Consider the following 22,068-nt stretch of genomic DNA (forward strand, 5'->3'; position numbering starts at 1 on the left):
GCTGCCGGTAGCTCCTCCTGTAATTACAGCTCTTAATTAGTGAATGAGCCCCGCAGGGGGCACGGCCGGCGGAGCGGTGACTGGGCTTTCACTGCGACACTCGAACAGGCCCGAGGCGGGAAGGAAGGCGGGAAAGCGGGAAGGCGGGAAAGGGCTGGCGCACCCGGTGGGCGTCTGTAGGCAGGGAGAGAGCGGCTCGGGCAGGCGGTGGGCTGCACCTTTTCTGAGGTGATGAGGGTTTTAAGGCGAAAACCAAGTCCTGGGCCCTGCCGAAAGCTCCTGCCCTGTCTCCGGTTGCGGGTGGAGAGCGGGTGCTGGGGCGGAGGAGATGAGCGGCGGCGTTTTGGGCCGGCCGGAGGGGAGGATGCAGGTCGGAGGAGTCGCTGCCAGACTCCAGGCTGGGCACTGCCGTCCCTGCCAGCTTCCAGCTTATTTCTCCGTAGAAATGTGTTCTTCAAGCGCATAATATAGCAAACTGAGCTGCAAATCCAGACAAGATGAAGCAGAGTGGAATCAGAAAAAAAAAATTGCTAGTGCAGAAAGCAGAAAATAATTGTCGATATTTCTTAAACACATTTTGCAAACTCTGGTACTGCATGAAGTTCAGTGGATCTAGATCTCCTGGCAGTCTCCTAGGCAAAATTTATCTCCTCATTTTAACAATGTCTTTTGTGTGTCCAGAGAAGAGAAGGAAACAGATAAAAGGTTTGTCAGGATCTGCTGGTATCTCAATATATATTTGTTTCTGGAGGCTTGTGTTTTCTGGCAAACTATATTTCATATTAACAGTGGCTGATATCACTGAAAGCACTGCGGTTAGGAACCTGGAAACCACTGTCTGAAGTCTTGGACACAAATTGCATTCAGTGTAAAAGAAACTTTCAAGTGTAGGGGATAATAACAATATTTCGATGTCTGACCTACATGAACTTTCAGAGCTCACTTTCAGTGTCCATCTCTGCTCCTGAATTTGTATGCAGAAAGAGACAAACTGGTGGATCAGTCTGTTGGACTGGCAAGGTTTCAGATTAATTTTTAGCTTGTAGTATGCCACCAGTGGTCTCATATTCCTTGTTATACTGACCCAAAAGATAATAATGACTCCTTCATCTTGCTCATTCATCTCTGATTATTTTCCTGTAGGCTGACATTCAGTGGAATGGAGGTAATAGGACTTGAACTTCAGCTTCTGCATCTAAGGAAGGTCTTTCATTCGCATTGATCTCCAGTTATGAAGGAAACTTACGGCTAAAGCTTGGCAGGCTCCAGAAAAATTCCAGCACTTCAAATGCATGTAGTTAATGCGCTGAATATTGACTCACTGCTTGCTCATGTGACCAGCATTTAAATTACACCTTCTCATTTTTGAAGCATATTAGAAATAATGGTTTAATGACAGCCTGATGAAGTCAGTTGGCATAATTTTCCCCTACTAATGGAAGAAAAGTTTGTAGGAAAAAGTAATATCTTTTATTAGATGTTTTCAGATTTATTTCAAGGAAGTTCTGTAAATTTGCACTGAGCTAACACATGAAAACATACCAAAAGTAATGGAGGAACTGATTGTAATTCTAGATGACTAAGGAAGAAGAGAATGCTTTACAGTGGAGTTACTTATGCTGTATAGTCCAGCTATCCTGAAGGAAGTTTGAAGGGAAATTTGAATTTACCAATATGTAAGGGTAACACCTGAACTCAGCAGCTCGACATGACTGACTGTGAGGTGTATTGGTCCTAAAATTAGTTTTTACAGACTTCCCTGACAGCATCTCTCTTGAGAGTACTTAAAGGACAAGATCCTACATTCTGGCTTCGTGAAGGAATGGGTGCATCCTTTTCTAGAAATTATTCAGCCTGGAAGTCCCAGTTTGCAAATGTTTTTCATGCATTGTCACTTCAAGAAAAGTTGCAGGGAGAAGCGCAGCAAACTTGTCCAACTAAGAAAAAAAGCAGCGAATGAATCTTTCCTGATGGGGCACCAGGAGGTGCAAGGAGACATGGCCAACAAAGAAACTGAAGTAGGGAGCAAATATCTTCAAGATCTGCCTTTAAAAAATGATGAGTTTGTGCCTGTGCAGTTGCTAGCTTGATACGACACACGTTTGCTAGTTATTTGTGTTACTTTACGGAAGGTAGTTACTTTCTACAGAATGCGTCGTATGTGTATCCTGAAGCGTGTCTGGACATGAGGAACCCCTACGTTACAGAAAAGAGATATTTTGGAACAGAAGCAACTACTTTGGTGAGTGGTCATGCTGTGACATAGAATGTGGCTTCTTGGGTTGACCATGGAGTTGCCAGGTAGTCTAAAAACAGTTTGATGGAGAATTGCAATGACTTCTGCAGAGATGTTACAATAGGAGTATTCAGTTAATTTGTGTTTTTAACTTAAAATGTTTTTATGCTTTTCTTCATAAGCCTGTTCTAAAGCCAGTCGGGTGTTTACAGCTCTCTCACTATTTAAACAGCAAATGCAGCTTTTTCCCTCAAAGAGAAACAGCTGTATTGTTCTGGTGGAACATACACACGCAGCCAAACTAAGAGGTGACTCTGGCTTGTTGATCTTGAAGGTTTCCCTTGTTGTTTACAGCTGTTGGCAAATTCCAACCAAAATCTCAGATGTAATTGGAAAACATCCTTTGCTGCCTCGAGTTTGTTTCCCTCTTTGTTATACCTTCCCAGCCACAATTCTTATGCTATATGCTTAGAGACTTTGCTAGAAGGGAATGTGAAGTTTATTATGTTGCCACCAAATCTTTAATTTCATGTTTATATTCTACTGGCGGTAAAAGAGCATCTTTCTCATATTTTGTTAGAAGTACCGTAGGAATATTTTACCAAGGGAAGCTTTTTCCAAACTAAAACTGACTGTTCATAAATCTTTTATAAATAATGTCTAAATATGGGAAATCAGGACAAAATTAATTTGCAGGGCTCCACTACTATAGGGTACATAAGCACAGAAGGAGTTGTATGAAAACTGAAGTTAGAGTAGCTGGAAGAAATTCTTTTGCAGTTGTTGCGTGAATGAGGAGTGTGCGTGTGTGAGTCTGAAACCCAGCTTCTTCCTTTGGAAGGGAAGAAGCTCTCTTTCTCACTGATGTTAATGGTTTGAGGTTAGGAACCTCACATAGCTGGATGTCACGACTACAAGAAGAAGCTTCTGTCCTATCTGCCAGATGGACAGAAACACTGTCCACAGGCTGCAGGGTACATGCTTTTTTCTAGACTCAGATTAGATTAACAGAAGAGGCAACAAAGCAAATGGTAGTATCTTGCAGGAAATCTCATCAATGGAGACCAGCAGGTAACTTGCTGATGAGAAATACCTTGTCCCTGTACCCCTAAACATACCAAGCACTGACAAGAGGAACACGTTTACAAAGGTTTCCCTAAATCATTCGGTTTGGATGGGCTTCTTAGTGTGGCTTCTTCTTGCTTCTTAGTGTAGCTGGTTGTTGGGGCAAAGGAACTCTTTACTACCTGAAGAAAGAGTATCTGAGATATTGCAGAACCCGGCTTTTGTACAGTATTGGAATGAATTAATTTAGATTTTCTGAAATGACTTTATCTTTCCTTCCTTCCTTCCTTTTATTCCTTGACCCACCCAGTCTTTCCAGTTTCCTGCTTCTGCTTTATTTATAGCTAAATGTAGTAGAGGGATTTAAGAAAATGCCTTGGGGACCAGGTTGTGCAAATCCCCCAGAATTATTGAAAATCACGGTTTTTATATGTAGATATCGATGAATCGTGTTTGGTTGCCTTCAGCAGCAAGGTTAAAAGCATTTGAAGAACTATGTAAAACTCCTGAAAAGTACAGTTGCAATGCACAGAGAAGAAGATGCGTTTGATTCCTCGGGTAGCTGCGCAGCTTCACACAAAACAAAGACTTGAGCAGGAACAAGAAGTGTGTTCATGAGCACCAGCTGTCAGATTCATGCAAAGTACATTCAGACTTTGTCTATGCTAGGAATTTTTGCTGCCTTCACAGCTTTTGACCAGCTAGAAAGGAGGTTTGTGCTGGGGTAACTGCCAAGGCAAAGCCTGCCGTCAGCAGCGATTTGCAAAGAGGCAATTTACCTTGGTTTCAAGCTGGGATGCATGTATGCTGGTAGTCGTAATTACAATGCTTAGCTCTAATACTCTGCTTTTAAGATGGGTATCTAACAAGCCTTATAGGGGGATTAAGGGGTATCATTAGCTCCTCAACGTGTATTAATTTTTACAACTGCTACAAACGTAGTGGGGCTGAAAGGGAAAGAAGGAAAGTGAACAGATCTCGTGGTGTTGATGCGCCTCCTCCAGCCAATCTGTCCCCGTAGTTACTCTGGTGTCGAAAGGGAACAGGACCTGAACTATGACCGTTTTTTTTTCTTCAGCAGAAGCTGAGTGCCCGCTGGTCTCCTGAATACAAAAATGAAGTTTCATACTGTTTCCTTTGAATGGAAGCAGCATGACGTGAGTGTGAAAAGAGTGGAACAGTATGTTAAGGGAAACACGACTGAAAGGAGAGAACAGCTGACTCCAGGGGCTGAGCAGATCTGCCCCCTCTGCTTCACTGCATGGGTTTGTTTTCAGCTCTTCAGCCATCTCATGGGTCTCACAACACAGCTCCACAGCTCTGGGCTGGAAAAGGAAACAATTGCAAGGGGGTTGTTCATTCTTACTGAAACAAGCCTCACAAGCTGTGCAAAATGAAAGCTAAAGCTGAAGTTTAAAACAAGCTGAAAGCATTAAGATGCAGAAATGCAAAGTGAAGCCATTCAGTAGAATCAGATCTGGAATAGAGCCTTGAAAAAACCTGCAGTTATGACTAATACGTTTTTAATGTGTGTGGTTGTAGGTAAAATCACTTCTTTTAAAGATCATTTCTCTCCCTATGTTGGTTACAGTTCTTTAATGTCATTTTAGATAAATGACATGTTGACATATGAGTTCAGTATCAGATGAATTGCAATGACAGAATTATGTCTGATGCTGGAGTGGCCCTGGCTGAGCTGCTGGCGAAGGGGGGAAACAATACAAACAGGATATTCAGTCTCAAGATGCAGCAACACCCTGAGAGACCCACCCAGAGGCAGGCACTTGAATGCTTGCTCTATCCTTCAGCTAAGTTAGCTGAGGAAACTTGATGTAACAGCAGGCTGTAGAGCTCAGTTCGTGCAGGGACAAACTCATGCAGTGACGTTTTAGAAGTGAATCAATTTGAAATTGAGACTTCTGGTGTGCTTGTTACACTGAAGAAATCTGTGAGGCACCATGCAGTTTTACAGGGTAGCCTTTGGGTGCTTTTATTTTGTCCTCAAATTATGCCAACCTTGCTTGCTGATCCCTTCTCAGGGATCCTTCCCATCCTGTGATACAGAGCCACTGAAGTAAACGCACTGCTGTAGGGAGGGGGGATGTGGTGTGACACTGTGTTTGAGTGTCATGGCTGTTGGGATACCAATCCCGCGTTTACAGACTTTGCATTCTTATTATAATCAATAGAGCTGTGAATGCATGAATTCAGTGCAAACAAGCGAGCGACTGTGGAGTGGAACAGCATGGAGACTGTTTAGGCAGGTAGGAAACAGTACAGTGAATTCAACGCTGATGGGATACGCTCAACTCACGGGCTACATCAGTCTAGCTAAGGGCAGCGCCGTGTGGTGACAGGGCTTGTAGTAACACGCAGTACTCTGAGGGTGAAGGCTGTTTTCTGTAGGGTGTGTGTATCTGATATCTAGGAACTAAAGCACTTGGCCTTTCCCTGGTGTAGGCTGAAATATGGCGCAATGTGATAGAGCAACAGGGAGCTCCTTGCTGGCTTTTTGCCCTGTGCAGATTCCTTTTGAATTAGGTTTTGACCTTTAAAGCAAGACCTGCTTCTTCAGTTTCTCATTGTCTAAATTCTGCATTGAAGCTTGAGAAACAAGTCTGTGAAGCCGGAGGATTTTTTAAGCTCTAATTAGTGAAGCACTGAATAGGTAGGGAGTCTGCTAGGGAGAGAATCACCAAATGGAAACTGTTTCACAGATCTAGTGCCTTTTATTTTTTATTTTACTCTGTTCCACAGCAACAGAGACCTGTGTGGTGTTGGGCTTAAATCAGAACAAAAAACTGCTTTATATTGAAGACTGGTCCACAACTCCTCTCCTGCTCTTAAGAGGCACCTCTACCTCCTGATCGAAACACCACTGCGTTTGCCCTCAGTGATGTGGAAACCTGAAGTCGTGTTCTTGCTGCCAGGGTTTTGTACCAGAGCACTGCAGCTGCTTGGCACCAGCAGCCCCATGCAGGAGTTTGGAGGTGGAAGAAGTGAAAACCAGTATCCCGATTAAAAATTTGGGGGTATTTAGGCAGGGGGGCTGTGATGGAAGAACCTCTTTACCTTTTAAAATTTCTTTAACATTACCATTGCTTCAGTTGTATTTGTGCAGGATTTCTCATTTTCTCATTCGGGCAGATTCTGTCATTTCGTGCAGATTATTCAGTGCAGACTTAAGGGCCACTGAAACTCAGCCCTGGGGTGGGAGGCAGCAGCCGTTCTGTGCCAGAGGAAGGGCTCAGTGCTGTGTGTAGGGATCTGCAGGTGGGACTACGGGGAAAGTGGAGGCATGTGATTTATTTTTGGTTCAAACACAAGACTTAAGTTTTCAGAAATAACAAGAAGTTCTTCAAGGCTGTGAGAGCCTAAAGCCTTGTATTTCTCCTGCCTCAGCTACCTGCTGGCACACACAGCCATGTTGTCCCTTTCACAGTGCTTTTGATCTGTCAGTGACTCATTTGAAGGCTCTCTATCTTCACCAGCAAGGTGCTTCAAGGCTGAGTTGCACCCATGTATCAGCTCTGTTACTGTACCCTGTTATCAGCTACTCCTTTCACTCCTAGGGTGCTCCCAGCCTCTGATCTGTTACCGTACTGCAGCAACAACTTCTCGTGGTTTTTCATGCTGCATTACATTGTGCAAAGCCGTCATCAGTCCACAAATGCTGCAGTCTCTGCCGCCTGTGCGCTGCTTTCACAAGTACATCGTACTTTTTCTCTAAAGCATGAAGTAAACTCTTGTTCCCCTCAATCCAATAACCATAGTGGAAATCACTTTACTACAAGATGGCAATTTCCATCAGACACTACATGGAGGTATAATGATATCGATAATTCTTCCCTTCCTTTTCCCTGTTGCATTTGTCTGGCTGCTATGGGGCAGTGGCTGTTTACTCCATCCGTGCAGCACCTGGTGTTGTGGGCTCTGACTGGTCTGTAAATCCTAACGTTACTGAGCAGTGATGAATCCTGTTCTCCAGGGGAAAGTTCCCTTCTGCTGGCCAGGCTGGATCTTGTTTAATTTGAGGTTGATTCTGTCAAAGCTGGAGACCTCAGTGGAAAGAAAGGTGCTCTGTGTGCAGCAGGACTGAAAACACTTTCTGTGTTTTACAGTTTTTTTACAGTGACAAATGGGCAAAAACAGAGACAACATGATAATTTAAAACGTATCTGCTGAAAATCAGCTAAATTCCTAGGAGTGTTGGAAGCAAGACCAGTAGCAGCATCTGAGCTGGTTGTGCTGGAGATGGTGCTTATCAGGTGACCTAGCAAAGCCTTCCTGTCTCGTAGGATTTGGGGCAGAAACTCTGGTGTAAAACACATGCCGTCTCACAGCCTACAGAGCAGTCAGTTTCTGCTGTTGTGCTGCGCCTTAGTGATCCAACTCTTTTCATCTGTACACTCAAGGATGGGCCTTGGCTGGGCTATGGCGTGGAGGATATGTTTGCTATGTTTGGTCATGCAGTCTAGGGAAGGTGGTAGCTACATGTTTGTCTCCTAATGGGGTCCAGCCAAGAGGCACAGCCTGTATCTGCAACACATTCCTGACACTGGGAGTCCTGACCACAGTATGCTGATCCTAACGTGATTTAATAGCGGTGCATCACTTCCATTGGCTAGGTTGGGCTTGTTTTATTTATGCTTTAAAACCTCTCCTGTCTCTGGGATCTGTGCAAAACTGTTTGGCAAGTTAAAAGCTGTGCATAGTGTGTGGGCAGGAGAAGCGCCACAGCCTGATGGGGAACACATGTGAGATGTGGGGAGGCTTGCGGGGAGAATGAGGTGGGGACCAGAGGTGCCAGTGGTGTGCTCAGTTTGTATGACTTGATCAGCCTGTTTCACAGACTGGTAACTACTGATCCTGGACTATGTTTCAGACCTGGCCTACAGTCACTAATTGTCAATGTCCTGGGGCTTCTTCCAGGTTTTAATTGTCCCTATTAGTATGATGGATGCTGGGAATAAGGACACATTGGAGAAAGAGGCAGTGTTTTCGCTGCTGCTGTTGTCATTGCTGGGGTTGCCGTTACTGGCGTTTGCCCTCCTGTGAAATGAGTAGGTGAGTTAGTTATAAAAGCATGGAGAGATCCTCCATCTCTAGCTTGTGTTCTGATATAAGGGTAATCCCCACCACAAGGGGAGAATCTGTCCAGGACTGCAAAAGAGGTTAGTAGCAGAGCTGAAAATAATCCACTTCTGAGCCTCAGTGTCGTCTTTACGATGGGGTGGACTTATGGGGGCAGGAGTGGGAGTGGAGAAGCAGCAGAGTGTTTCCCCCCCATTAGCTCTGCCTGTCACAGCCTGATCTCCCATCTTCAGAGTGGAGAGGCACTTTTCCTGCTGCACAGCCCCCTCTCCTGTCTTCGTCTCCTTCTACACAGCAGATGCACGCAGCTCTGTCTGTCCTGGGCTGCATTCAACCTCGGTCTTTGCTTGCTCTTACTGTTCCAGTCTGGAGCGGATTCAGCCTGGTGTGCAGGGGGAATGGCTCTTTTCCTGGAGCAGTCCAGTGCCAGGCACATGGGAGTTAGTCTCTGTCCTTCTCCAGTATTCTTCTGAAAGTAGATACAGCAACTTGCTTTCATTGTTCATCTCCTGAAAGGTGCAAATTACCTCACAGTTTCTCAAACAGCAAGATTAATATAGCTGAATTTCTAGTGTTTCTGATTGTCTTTCGCCTTTCCACGTGTGGATTTGCTGATGACTAATAACAAGCAAGCTTCTCAGTCTGTGCTCAGTGGGAACATGATTCTTCTGCTTGACTTGATTCTTCTGCCCGGTTTTCACGAAGCTGAGGGAAATTAGTTACCTTTGAGGCCTGCACCTCGGTGTCCAGCTTGGTTAGGGCTGACCAAAGGACTCAGGTAGGATTAGACAGACACAGATGCACCCCAAATGGGTAGCGTGAACCTAATTGCCATAAGGAACAAGGCTAACGCTATGTGTTTGCAGTGAGGTAGGAAATGAGACTCTTGCTCCTTTCTGAGAGCTCCTGGCACGCTGTCTGTTCTCTGCAGTACACACTGCCCTCTCATGGTCCTCGGTGGGCTCTGGATCTGGGCTGAGGAACTTGCCTTTCGTGAATGTCTGGGTGGCCAAGGAACGATTGCTGGAGCCTTGTGGGGAAATCTGATATGTGCTGTGATTTATAAACTCCATCAGAGTTACCCACTTTGGAGGTGATTCCAGCATCTCCTCCAGGGTCTCACGAGAGGGTTTATGTGGAGCTTCAGCACTGCGTGAAATTGATGGTTGGAAAAATAACTTACGAGTGATTTTATCCTTGTGTACAAGAAAGCAACGTCATAACGCAGAAATCTGCTAGCTGGATTCTTGAACATGTGGTGGAAGATTTTCATCTGCTTTTTCTTGTAAAAGAAAATTTTATGTAAATGTTGGAAAATTATAATTATGACATAAACATTTCAGAGAATTTACACTTCCAGATGTAATGGACTTGTGGGAGCAATCTGGGAAGAGAGACTGGTTGGAAAGACATCTCTGAATTGATCTCAGAAGCGCCCTTTTGGGGTTCTGCTAGCTCAGAGCCTGTCCCTGGCTGCTGCCTGAGTGATTTAGTGTGAAGCTAAGCACTGGACTGCTCAAGTGGGGTGTAATGGTTTCATATTGGCACATTTCTGATGCGTGTTGTGCCTGTTCCTGCCCTTGTGTGGGTTATTCTGTATTGGCAGTGTCTGACGTTGTATTCAACCTTTTTTGTGTCCTGGAGAACATTAATCTGCACTATCTCCTTTCTAGATGGCTGAAATTTCATGTTGCAGCAAGAAAGGATGGGCTAGGAAAAATTAGCTGTTTTTCAGAGCAATTGTGTTCTTTTGTTTTGTCTTTTATCAAAATAATTGTTGTCAACAAGAAAACCCAGTGTGACTTGGAAGTGTGCATACTCACTGGGTGTACTCCTGAAGGAGAAATAGATGGAAATAGTGCTTGGGTCAGAGCGCCCCAGAACCGTGAATGTCCTGGGGCTGCACAAGGTGGTGGGTATCTCCCCTTTCATTTAAATGCACACGGAGCCACAGAGCTAGTTTGAAAAGAAAAAGATGCGGTGATCCCATATGTCTCACCTCTCTTACCTATCTTACTTGGAAGGGTCATCTCTTCTCACTGTGAACCTCCTGTGTGGATTGCAAATCGCCCCGTGTGCCTGTAGCTCTCTTTCTGTACCATCCCAGTACTGCCTGCTCTGTGCTGTCCCTCTCTGGCTCCCCGCAGCTGGGAAGTCCCCAGGTGCTGTGCCCACATCGTGAGTCAAACCCTAGGTAAAGTCAAAATCTAAACACCTACACAGGGAGTGGGAGAGCTGGGCTTTCTGTGTTGTAGTGGAGTTCGTACTCACCTCCCAGAGACTGCCTGAAACCATGAGCTGCTGGGGAGGGCCTGTGCAGGCAGAAGGAGGCACTCTCACTGGGAAGCAGAGGGGTAGAGCGGGTTGGAGTTACCCACATGAAAGTGCTTCGTGTGCTCGGACAGGAGGAGCAGGCTCTGGGCTCTGCTGTTCTGCTGTCAGCACACTTTTGCTAAGATCCTGAGGAGATATCTCTGTTTTAGGAACCCACTGTCTTGGGGCACAGGACACCTGCTCTGCACTCTGCCAGGCTGATGCTCTTACTTATGCTTGTAAAAGGAAAAAAATAACTTCTGATCCACAGTACCCCACAGCAAAGAGTGCCTGCCCTTGAAGAGCATTCCCAGCTCCAGATGTGAAGAAGCCTGACAGCACATGGTATTCACAGGAAGAGGCATCCAAATGATGTCTCTGCTTGCTTGCCTTTGTCAATTCCCGCTCCAAGAAATATATATTTTTTTGTGCCTAATGCTTACTAGGCAGGGCTGAGGTGTCTCATTTGGGTTTCTGAATCTTGAAGGTCTAGTAGGTGCAAAGAGACATTGGGTTGTCGTGGAGCTGGTTACCTGACCAGCTCTTGTCCTGTGACAGCTAAAACACAGGATTAGGTGGGAAAGCATATCCTGGCTAGCAGAGCTTAGCTGACATTTGCCCCCATAATGCTGTGCAGCATGGGTCAGCCACGGCCCCAAAGCACTGGGGTTTTTCTGCACTGCTGAGACTGATGACACATCTGGCGTGTGGGTTTGGTGACCACAGGAGAAGCCCCATGCACATTTCTTGAGCTTGCCTTTTCCTCTGGCAGCCCATGGTTCCTCAAGCCATGGGCTACACCTGGCGGTCTTGGCCTTTGGGCCACCAGAAGTCAGACTGTGGTGGGGGGAGTTGGGGTGCCAGGAAGGGGAACCTTTCTACAAAAAATGCAGCACAGATTTACCATCACAGGAAGAAATTACTTCTCTCTCGCTACATCTCCCCTGCCTCTGCTGATCCATCCCTCCTTTCAGGGCGGTGCATGTGTCACCTCTGTGGTTTCTGAGGTTTGTGACAACTCTTTTTGGGAGTCTGCCATACAGTGAATGCTCACATGTATTAGTGGTTTGCTGACTGGGTTGTGATTTCCTTGCTCCTGTGCCAGTGAGAAACCAACCACCTGAAAATGGAAAGTTCCTGACTTAGAGCCCAGCCTCACTTCTTTCCGTGGCCTTGCAAGCTCACTGCTAGCAGTAGGCTGCTCTGTGCTGGTACTATCTGGCTGGGCTAGCTTGAGGGAAAAGCACTCTCCAAGCCTAACAGGGTTCACTCCAAATCTGCACTTGGTATTTTTATAGTGATTTACACCTTTCTGAGGTTGGGCCTTTGAACCAGAATTTTCTTTAAAACTGAAATGAGAAGGGAAAGCTGGAAAAACAGCCAAAAAGTTTTTTTTTTTTCATCCAATGCAACAAGGCACGTTTTGAAGAGAGCCTCAGATTCCTGCTAGCCAGCTGCATGAAAGACATTGGACGCGTGGCAGCCTCCTTGCTGGGTGATCAGCTTGTGCAGGTCTGGCTGGCGGTGACCAGCCTGGGCAAGTCTGCAGGTAGCCACGGGGAAGTCCAGAGCCGGAGCATGTGCATTCATGTAGACAATTTGTTTTGCAGTTCTCACTCCTCAGCTTGACCAAAACCATACCCTGACCTTATAGCTACAGGCAAGATCAAAATGGCTTAGCAACTGTTATTCATCCACTTACATGAATCACTCATGTAATTAGAAGATAGAGACATGCCTTTTAGGCTGGCCGTGGGTGACCGGGCAGGAGCCCTGCCACCACGGCAGGCTTTAGCTGCTGCCACCAGGAGACACTGTTGGATAGTCTAAAGACCCGCTCCCGGCGTGGCAGGTCGCATTCCCCTCTCTGGTTTGTCTCAGCTTGATCACCCCGCACTCCCAGCCTCAGCCTCCCTCCCTCCACCACCCTCTGCTAAGCTCGCTGTCCTTGGCACTCCTTGCTCTGGCGCTAGTTTCTTTAGAGCTGTTCCCAGCTATCTGTTTTCCTCGGGCAGTTTTATCGTTCAAGGTCACCGTGTTGCGGTATCTCGCCTTTCATTCTGTCTCTGCTCCCCAAACGCAGGTAGCCAACACACCAGTCTGCTGGGAGCGTGTCAAGGACCCGCATCAAGCTGCAGGACTTGGCATGCTCAGGACCAAGAGACATAAGACATAAGCCAGATGCAACCTGCCCTGAAGTTTGGGAGCACTCAGAGTAGAGATTTGAGTTTGGGCCTCTTTAGGAGATTAAGTTCAGTTTGGGTTCAGACCACTCCAGTTCCCCATGTTAAAAAAAGTCCTATAATTCTATTCCCTGTAATAAGAGTAAAGTGTAAGGTTCATTGCTTTTGAAGTTACGGCCTTGATGATTTGTGCACGAAGAAAGACATGTCATTGCTTGCTTGAAATAAAAAAAAAGTTGTCAGGTTGCTTTTTCAGATGGAAAGAGGCACCGCCTGAACAGGTGGGCATGTGAGTGATGTGGGTTCCTGCGGGTTTCCTTCTGAGAAAAGCAAGCTCTATTACTTGTGTGTAAAAAGAGCCTCCTCTCAGGGCTGACTGCTGAGCCTGGTCTTGAGGCGAGGCAGAGAGGCAGTGAGGCAGTGTCCATCACTGCCTGTGAGAAGTTCCTTTCGGTATCCCACCCCAGGGAGAGCAGCTTGGCTGTGCCGCTGCTCACATAGGCAGCCTTGGGGATGGATGAACGGAGGAGAAACCGTGAGCCTTGTCTGGGGATGGCTTATTCATGGTGGCAAAAATGAATTTTACTCCTTACAGAAAGAGGGCCAAACTCAAATGGACAAAATCACTCTTGATTGATTCTCTGTGGTTAAACCCATGATTCAGGCTTTCTTTGGGGTGTACTTCAGTACTGGCTGCCCCCAGCTGTGACTTCTCTAGACTTTTGGAGTCACTTAGCAAAGTGATGGAGAATTGGATTCTGCTCCAGGCAGCACAGAGACATTTTGCAGGGCCCGAATGTAAAACTCCTTAGTCTGGGAGAAGTTTTGGGATGATGACCATTTTGGAGGGGAAGCTTCTCTGTTTCAGGATCCTCCATGGCACGAGATATGTTCGGTTTTGCAGCACTGCCTGAAGATCACCATCTGCTGTGACATCTTTCACTGCTAACACACAGATTTAGAGGGGACCGACTGGGCTGATTATGATTGATTGGAATTCCAGAGAAGACTCAAACTCAGTGTGTCTTCTCAAAGAAGTAGATAAGTATGCTGAGATGATAATAATTCATTGAAGTTCTATATTCTTTATGGTGCTTTGTTCCCTGCGATGGTAGAAGTATTTCTGTAATCCAGAACATGTTGGAATATTCCTGGAACATTTCTTTCCTAAAGAGTATTGTCATTCAGAAGACTGCTTCAACTGACTGGGAATGAAACTTTCCTGCAGAGCCTCAGATTGCATGTGCATGTGGCAGCCTGGGAATTGATGGAAAGAAAAGGAAAGTGCTGAAACTGATAAAAGAAAACTCCCTGCTCCCCTACATCCCACAGTGCTTCCTGAAGTGGCTGAGGAATTTGGCAGGCCCTCCTGGTTCTCATAGAGACACTGAAGGCTCTTCATGTCACCAGTTTAGGGCATGTGTTGGGAAGGTAGTTTCCTCCTATAGTTGAAGAAGAAAGAGATATTCTGACATGAGAATGGGGAGTTGACATATCACTGCCACGTTGTACCCATAGAACAAACGGGATCTGTAGCAAGAGTGGATGTGCTTGCATTTTTGATTAATTATCCAGAACAGATAAGACGACTTTGTCTTCTTGTGCTGCAGGGAGACAGCAAAGTCCTGATCTAACATAGAGTCTGCAACAGCAAAAGGGAAACTTGTAAATTTCTTTTGGATCATCACTTTTGCATCACATAATTCTGGCTTTTTTGACCCAGTATTAGGAGTCTTAGAGTAGAGTTTAATGTTTCAGAGTATGATGGCTTGGACTGCTCTGGTTTTGAATCCTTTTCTACAATGTCTCTTTTTCCCCACTGGCTCTTTGGTTGGCTACATTGCTGAGTAGAGTATGAAAACTGGGAGTCAGAAGCGGTCTGAATACACTCTCCTGCCCCTGCCCCTGCAACCTCTCTGGTATAGCAGGGTAAACCAGGAGCAAGGGTGGGGTTTTGCCAGTGGAAAGCTGAATCTAGCTTTTAGATCCATTGATTTCAGTGGGTTTCCTTATGGATTGAATCACCGCTTTACCCTGGTTGGATCGTATACCTGCTAATAGGTCTGGTTTGGTGATAAACTTCTCTGGAGGGTCTGCGTGGAGTTAGCAACCATGCTATGGAGGACAGGCACCCTGACCCCTCCCTTATTTTTTTTAAGTAATGCTTTTTGTCTGAGTTTACCTCTTGCAAATATCTTTGTAAACATGCAATATATAGAGAGAAAGAGAGACCAGGGCCTTATGACTGGTACCTGGTGCAGAGGACACCAGTGCGGTATCTACCAGTGATCTACTTTCATGGAGCGAGCATGTGGAAGCCACTTGCTCTTGTGCCTCAGTTTCTCCCTTTGCAAACAGGGGGACTTGGTAACAACTGCCTTGCAGGATGACTCCCAGAGTGTGGCATTGGCGTCTCTCTTTAACATGGGGCCCCAGCAGAGCAGCTCTTGCAGTGAGATGTGATTTAAATTATTTAGGGTGTTGTCATGTGATCAAAACTGATGGAGTTCCTGTGGCTTAACAAGTTGCCATCTGTTATCATCTTCATTATGAATTATACATTAGCTTAAATCAAGGCTTAAACCAAAGGAGTTCAAGCAAAGTCCTCACCCCAATGATACCATAAAACTGTCTTTAGGGCTGTTAGTACTGGATCCAAAACACTGCAGCCACACGAGAGAGCATGCTGGTCCAGTTCAAGCACTCTCTGCTGTTTCAAACCATCCTGGCAGATTCCCTTGGTAGCAGCAGGCTTTATGCTGAGCCAGGTGTCATCTGCCCTCCTCGTGTAAACTGGTGAAAACTCCACTGTCTGTGTCCTGCGTGAGTAGACAGAAATGAGACCGTAGTCCACACTAGAGTCCCAATGGGCTCAGGATTGTGTGGTAAGGGGTCTGAGGCTGAAGAAGGCACAGTGACCACATGCTGAGTTGCCGGCTAACTCGATGTGAGGCGTTGCAAAGCTGTCGATTCTGGATGTGCTGTGAGTCCCACTGTAAAATCCAGCAGTGTACATGTGTGTGGTGCTGTCAAAGTGGCCACTTGCAGTAAAACACTTCAAACCCAACTCGGACATTCATCTGAGTCCCTGGCCTCGAAGCATTGTTGTGGCCATAAAGTAGGCTCTGTCAAAAAGTTCCCGTTTCTCAAGCTGATCTACAGTGCGTCAGCTGGTCAGGGCACTTTCCCTGTGAAGGAGAGAGGTGCCTCGAGCTGCTCCAGCTCTGTGTATGGGCTTCTTCCCTCTTAGGCCCAAGTGCTGTTGCTCCTTCATAGCTCAGGAAGCTCCCGCTGGCTAAGCTGTGAAGTCTCTTCCTTTTGGCCGCGTAGCTTGTGTTGCATCTGCAGTGGCAAAAGCAATTAGGGCCTGCTGTCCTTCCAAGGGTGCAATTCTCTGATGTCCCATCATCTCTCAGGTCAAATTTATAGGCCAGACTTTCTCTGCCTGCGATATATCATGATAAGGCAGCCACTTGGCAGCCCAAGGTGGTTGGGGCAGGCTTGGCTTTTACTGCAGTTCTGGGGCTGGCTGAATTATATATGTTTGCTGGGCAGCAGATTGGGTCCGTGACCTTGTTCTGATGCAAAGGCAGGCCATTTATTGCCATCCATTTGAGATCAGAGCCTATAAAATAAACATTTCTCTCTGTGGGAACAGGCAGCAGAGATTTCTGTAGCTAAATCAAGACTTACTTGGCAAGTGTGCATAGTAGAGAACGCAGAAAATTCATGGCATCCACAGAAGCCAAGTGCTTTCACATAGATTGCGTGGCTGTCCTGAGGACGACCACTGGGATCTGTGAGCCAAACAGGATGGATAGGCAGGGAATGAATGTCTTCTGGCATCAGCAGTGCTTGCAATGATAATTCCTGTTTGGATTTTGGATCATAAATCTGTTTGTGGCTGCAAGAACACTTCCAGTGGCTCCAGCCTTATCCCAGTGTTCAGAGCTGGTTTTTTTACAGCTGGAGGGTGCTTGTTCCATCAGCTGGCACAAAGGCTGACTCTATGGCTCCTGGTTTCTGCCCTTGGATATCTGAGGGCAAAATCCTTTGACTTCAGAGGGAGTTACTCACGCAAAGTCCCTGCTAGAAATAGAATTATGTCCCTTCTCTTTAAAGCAGGGCCAGATTGTCTTCAGCTTGATGTGCAAAGCCCTTCCCCTGGGAGAGAGCCAGCCTGCTTTTCCTCCCAAATTCACAAGTGTCTGTACCCCTGGCAGTTTTACAGAAGGCTGAACTGTCTCATCAACCGAGTCAGGAATTCAGAGTCTTTCTTAGCCTCCTTTGGAAAGAGGGAGGTGGATAAAGCAATAGCGTCACTGTTAAGATTTATGTGAACTGAGTTGATCAGATTGGACATCTCTCACATTTTGACCTGATGACACTGCAGTCTGAAGGTGAAGAAAAAGAATAGTGAAGCTCTGGGTGCTGGGTCCATATTGAATCAGGAAGAAAGGAATAACAACACAGAGAAGAAAGAGTTGGGATTTAGTGTGGACCACCAGGATGGGAAAAAAGCGAGACAAATTCTTGGACTAAGTCTTAAATTGCTCCAAACCACAGAATATTGTACTTGGGGGAGAGGCAGGGAGGGAACAGTTATGCAATTTCATCCTCAATCATGCAAAGGCAAATTATTGGACAAAGGGATTGTATTAGATGTATTGCCGTTGGAGCCTAGTAGAGCATTTGATACAGGGTCTTACAAGATCTTGCCCTCCCTCCAAAATTGTTTGGCTTGTCTTGGGTAGGAACCCATTCACATGGATTAGTAGAAATGATAAATGATACACAGTTCCTATCATGCAGATTTTGGACCAGTGTGACGGATGAAAATTGTTGGTGCATCCATTTTACTGAGGGCTCCTCCTGTGCATTAGCAAAGCAGTGAAGAGCATTTAAATGACAGTTTTAGGTGCAGTGTTTTGCAAACATTACTGAGTACCTTGCACATGAAGCATGGCAGGAACCAGGAAGTTTGGTAATTTTGGTGGGATAAAAATAACGAAAGTGATGGAGCGTTAGAGGAGGAAAAGAAGATTTTCTGTGTGAGAAAAACATGTGAAAGCAAAATCCTTCAGGAAGGAGGAACCCTGAAAGCTTTAATGTGAGAGACAGCAAAGTGAGCAGTGTGTAGTTTGCGCTTGCATACTTGGGTGCATGTGATAGGCTAACCACAGGGTAACTGAAGTCAGGTTATTGGGCCAGACTGTAAACTAGGGTAAGCAGCAGAGCTCCGTGGAAATCTGTAGAGATTTGGCAGTTTATCCCCGCTGAAGATACAGTTGGGGTAGAATTTCCTGCCAAGCAATTACCAGTCAACTGGATTGAAATCAGAGCTGAAAGTAAGAGGGATGAGTGAAATGAATCTACTTCCCCCCAACATATTAAAGAAGAGAGTTTGCTTACCCCAGGCCAGAGGAGAAGGAGAGAGGCTGTACAGGAGCCTGCCAAAATTGTGGAGGTGTAGGAGTGTTACTGTGCAGTATGGGAGGACTTGGCACACTTGAAAGGAAATGGGGTATGGCACTAAAGCCCATTCCTTGGGAGCAAGACTGCTGGCTGGGGGGCAGCCTGGATGACCACATTAGTCTTCCTACCTCTGTATAATTGGACTCTGTGGATTATGGCTAAGATTTCGCTACAGGCAGGTCATGAGATTTTACCCAATAATCCCACAGAAGAAGGAATTACTCTGCACTGTAGTAAATGTGAATATTGTCTAGCCCAACCAGTTGTGGCTCAATATGAGATTTTCTTTCAGAAAGCTGCCCACTTGCGATCCAAGGACTCCAATTATGATGACTTTACCATTAATGTGTAGTCCATACTCAGCTCCTATCCTTGGAGAGGTGCATACATGCAGGTCATTTACACACTGAGGCCAGTTCAGGAAGGAACCTGTGTGCCTCAACAGTATATTTCTCCATCCAACTTGCATCCAATAAAGCTCTGACCTCCTAGTTGGAGAATAAAAATACTTCATTCATTGTTCTCCCTGCTCTGGATGAATTTCCACCTGCATCATCCACAGTAAAACACAATCAGCATTGTGAGAACAAAAGGGCTAAACCTGAAACAATCCTGCATCACTGTGCTTGGCTTGCTGCTTCTGGGACTGGAGAAGGATGAAGGATTTCCTCATCTGATTTCCAGTTTGTATCAAATGCTGCCTGGGCCCTTCTCAACAGCCACTAGTGAGGAAATTGCAACTTACTGCTACTCTTCAGTACATTTTACTTGAGATATGGCTTGTTATATTTCTTTATGTGGCATTTGGCAGTATAGTCTTTTGGAGTATCGGCTGATGGCAGTGTGAAGAGAGATTTAGGTATTACAGCATTTAAAATGATGGCTGGTCAAAGGATGTACAAAACGGGTCAGGCTACAACCTTTGCATTATAGGCAGTAGTGATAATATGAGATGCCATTCAGTTGAAATCTTCTGATCCAAGTAATTGCCAGTTTGTAGCATGATCTTATACTGCAGCTTCAAACTTCTGTACTCATGGCATTCCATACCATGTATTCAGTTTTATCTACAGCCAATTGTCCTCTGGCCCATCTTGCGTGAACTGCAGGGGCTGAGTTCACATGGTGGAAAGAAAGCAGAGTTCTGTTCTTCCTCTCTTCAGTCTCTCTGCAGCTCCACTACTTGTAGTGGTATTATTTCTGAGTTACACCAGATTTGGGCTTGCTGTCTTTGGATTTGATAGTAGATCAGGGTGAAGAGGAGTGACTGATCATTCCCTGGTCCATTTCAGGAGAGAACTGGGTGGTCAGAAGGTTACTTAGTTTTATGTCTTTGTTTACTCCTGTCTTTGTGATTTCATTCCGTAAAAATAGCTCTGTGATTGTTGAGGGCTGTTTTTGTAGATAGTGGCATACAGCAGAAAAGGCAGCATGCCTTAAGCGAGGAGTAAGCAGCTAGGTTTCAAACACTCACTGAGCTTGGTTCTTCAGGCAGCTCTTTAAGAGTTTTACACCGAAAGAAAAGGAGAGAAGAAAGAAGAAAGTGGAAAGGAGCGTTTATATTGAAGTCTTTATTTAGTTCCAAAAGCCTAGAGCAAAGCATCAAAACACAGACTGCCTTGTACAAGCTAAGACAGGGAATAGAATTTCCATTTTATTCCGGATGAGAAGTAGGTCTTGTTATAAAGGGTTTGGGTGACAAAGCTAAATGTACTTTAAATTTCTACTCCAATCTATTTTTAATTACTCATGTGTAGATTCTTCTGTAGGGTTAACAAGGAATTTGCCAGAAGCCAGCCCACAAAGGCTTGTGTTGTATTTTTCCAGCAGACATCCTGAAAAAAACACTGTCACAGGCAATCAGCATCCTTGGGGAGGTAGCCTGTTAGCAAGGTGTTTACTAATTGGGATCATTTTGCAGTGGATAATTGTTTGTGACACCCACGCTGATTGGACCCACAATATCTTCTCATCCTGCAAATGGTCCGTGACAGTTTAGATGAATTTGAAGTTTGGAGTCTGAATAAATCTATGGAAGGGAAAAAAAATGCTGCCACTGGAAAATACATGTAGAAGAGCAGAGCGCTGCCCTGGGTCAGCCTCCAAGAATGGAGCCGCATGAGCATACAGAAGAGAGGCCACTCGCTGGGTCTTGTCAGACTTTCTATTTTTTCCTCTTGCATCTAATTAAGAGACTAGGGGAGGACCAGCCATGCCAAATTAAAAATGGGAGAGTTAGTTAGCTTGCACAGGACAGGGATGTCCTAACCAAGGACTTTTGGGCTTACTGGGAAACTGCAGATTTATTGAAATATCCCTGGAATGAGTTCAGATGCAGGTCAGGTCTTCTTGCTGACAGACAATAGCAAAAGTGATGCAGTTGTCCCCAGCAAACAGGCAGTTTTCTGGGCTTGGGAGCAGTGTGTGAGGGTTACAAGCATCATCTTGTGGAGGAGCAGTAGCATGTTTTTTGTTTCTGGGGTCTGGAGCAAAATCTATTTTATATTTTTGCTACATTTGACTGCTTTATGGCCAGATCGAGGATCACAGAACTGTAAGAGCATTCTTGTCCAGTCCCCAGCTCAAAGCTTATTTGTCCTTCTGGTCCAAGCATAAACTGTATAGCCAGGATAAGCACCATATAATGTATTTTCACTCATTTGACAGAAGTGTGGTTGTCATGCTTTGTCTGGTTTGCATCTGTACTGCACCAAGGTGAGCTGGAGATGCAGCAGGTTTAGTCTTTGCAGTTAAGGGATCAGAACTGCAGTTGGACTCTGTAAGCTCCATGCAAGCACACAGCATTTGCCAGATTTCAGACTGAAGATGAAGTTGCAGGGCTGATCTGAGACCATGGATCAATGATATGATATTCTGTACTTCCCTGCTCCTAAAAGGTCCAAAGTGGCCAGTATTTTTTTTCTATAGGAATTTCAGGAAGACTCTAGCAAAATTAGTGCTGGACATATATCAGGTCTAATAATCACTGCTACAATTCCCATATCCACTGTCTGGACCTTTTGATTGGGAAGTAAAGAATTAAAGAAGCATTCTGTAATAAGCTTGGCAAGCCAGGAAAGTTATTAGTGTTGTTAGGAGAAACCTGTGTTCATATCCTGAAATCGTAGGCCTCGTAATAATAATAATAAAGCATAGGAGACAAGGATTCAAATGTGTTCCAGTGCAACAGAGTTCATACTCCTGTTCAGAGCAAAGGTCAGTCATCCTCCTGAGCCAGAAACTATTTCTGGAGACAGAGCTCTCCTTCTGTAATAGCCATACTCCATTGCACAAGCAAATTAAGTTCCACATGCAAATTGGCATGGAAAATTATGAGAAGCCATCTAGATCTGAGCTTTGGAAAAGGAGCACTCTTTATATCATCTCTCATTTCTTCCGGATCCTCCCTGCCCAGCCCAGTGAGAAGCAGCCCATGAAAGGCCAGCTCACTGGCCGTTTTAATAGTGGTCCTTGTAGAATTAACCATAGCAGGCTGAGTGGTCGTATATGATGCCATTGCAAATCCCTCCTCCCCACAGTGGTCTTACCAAAATGCAAACAGTTCTGTGAAGAGCTGGCTGGATATTGAAGAATGATCTCAATAAACTCATCACCCTGTGATTACACTGCATGCATTCAGCGCTAATTGACCGAGTTAGGTGATGGGAGAGAAACCAGTGTCTTGTCTTTGAGGCAGAGCTG

Source organism: Chlamydotis macqueenii, chromosome 8, assembly GCF_036417535.1.
Source record: "Chlamydotis macqueenii isolate bChlMac1 chromosome 8, bChlMac1.mat, whole genome shotgun sequence".
Classification (NCBI taxonomy): domain Eukaryota; kingdom Metazoa; phylum Chordata; class Aves; order Otidiformes; family Otididae; genus Chlamydotis; species Chlamydotis macqueenii.